Raw genomic sequence first — 1,936 nt, 5'->3', positions numbered from 1 at the left:
AGGTATTTAGTAAAGTATTTGTTGAAAGAATGAATGTGTGGCCATGTCATTCACAGCCAAGCTTCATAATGCCCACTTTATTTTTGCTCAGTCAGGAAGACTATAGGACTTAGCGAAATCAGCCCTTCAGAAAGCTTCAACGATTCTAGCTCCTAGTTCTGGCTGGTTGTTAACTGTGACCACAGGCAGGATATACCCTGGTGTGAGCCTCTGTTTTCCAATTTGTATAATGAAGTTGCGGGTTAAGATATTCTCTCTAGTCCCTTCCAGCTTGGATGTTAATGAATAAAACTGAATTGAGCCATTTTAATGGAATTTCAAGATCAGCAGGAGGAGAGGTCCTAAAGAAGCAATTCAGCAGGACTCTTCAAATGATACCACATCCTCCTTGCAGTCTTGGCACGTGTGGAAACAACTCCTATTAGTGAGAACAGCACGTTGGGTGGGCAGCTACAGCCCATGTCGCCATGAGCTCAGTGGTTGCAAGAAGGTATAATAATGACCGCAACCCTTCAAGATGTAAAGAGCCACACGTACCCAGCTTTTCTTGCTGGCTTATCCTATTAATCTTGAAGATCACGAACTGATTCACGTTGCTGCCAAGAAAGCTCTTGTCCTATAAATATGACCCAAGAATGCAGGTCAATCAGATGCATGTCACATCTTCAGAAAAAAAAAATACAGCACTTGGTTAGAGTTTAAATTCTGCAATTGCACTCCACATGTCACTTAAATTTATTTGCTATGATATCACCACCAGACTGCTATTAAAATGGGAAAAGATCATCAGTCAGTGCTAAAGGGATCACCTTCAAGAGAAGCCAGAAAAATGTCCTGGTTCTCCTCATTAAAAACTCTAAGTCCTGAGTGTTTCCATGTTCCTGCTGACTTTTCACATCCTGCTGCTTATCAGGGCAATCTTTCAAAAGGATGGACTCAAGAGGGGCTAGTATGAATGTTGAGGACTCTACAGTTTACAAGGCACATGGTCACCCATGATATTGGGCCTCACTTTTGATGTGGACTATTGCTGAGTCCTGACGAAGCATCTGACCATAAGTCTTAGTTTTGGGTCTTCTTCACCATGTGATCTTGGGAAAATCTCTTCCTTGCTCTGGCCCTCAGTTTCCCCATCTGCAATATGAAAATCTTCACTGAGTCCCATTGGACTGGCATGCCCAGACTCCCAGAGATATTTCAAGGTTGAAATTGAGATCCAAGGGCTGTTTCCATATTTCAAAATGCCTCCTGGGAAGTCTACATTTGCCCACGATCAGACCACACAAGTTAATTAAATGTCAAGTTTCTTTGCTTTGGGATAGCATGATAACCAACTCAGGTGGTAGCTTAGATTCTCTCACATAAATTAAAGGCTCTGATGGGCTATCTGTGAAGTCACAGGAAATCCTGGATATTATTTTATTGCCTATGTGTGCCTGATTCATAAACTGGGGGGAGAAGGAATAACCATTTTGTACCCGCAGCCTTACAATCAAAACCTGTCAAAGGAAAAGGTGGGTGGAGAAAGCACGCAGTGCCTCATCGCTGGGCTGAAAATGTTGCCCACACCCCCACTCTGCAGATGGTCTCTGAAATTCCCTTCCCAGCTGTAAATTCTATGATTTCAACATTCACATTCATTTGAGGATATGTTTCTATCCATCCGAGAAATGTATTGAAGAAGATATTGCTGTCTTTTTGCTTTTTAAAATAGCCCCTTTCACGATGAAGTCACCCTCAGGCACCAGCAGAAAGGGAGAGCAATTCACCACAGTCTAAGCTACAGATGCAGCAATGTCAAGGTCCTGAAAACAATCAGTATGGCACCAGTATTAAAGAGATATGTCTTGCCTCATGCCCTGAAGTTCAGCAGTCAGTGGGCTCTGCTGAGCAAGGACAAAAACCAGATTCCACCAGGGGAAGCCCTCTGGCTTTG

This window comes from Halichoerus grypus, chromosome 8 (assembly GCF_964656455.1).
Source record: "Halichoerus grypus chromosome 8, mHalGry1.hap1.1, whole genome shotgun sequence".
Taxonomy (NCBI): Eukaryota; Metazoa; Chordata; class Mammalia; order Carnivora; family Phocidae; genus Halichoerus; species Halichoerus grypus.
Note: the sequence above shows the minus strand (reverse complement) of the source record.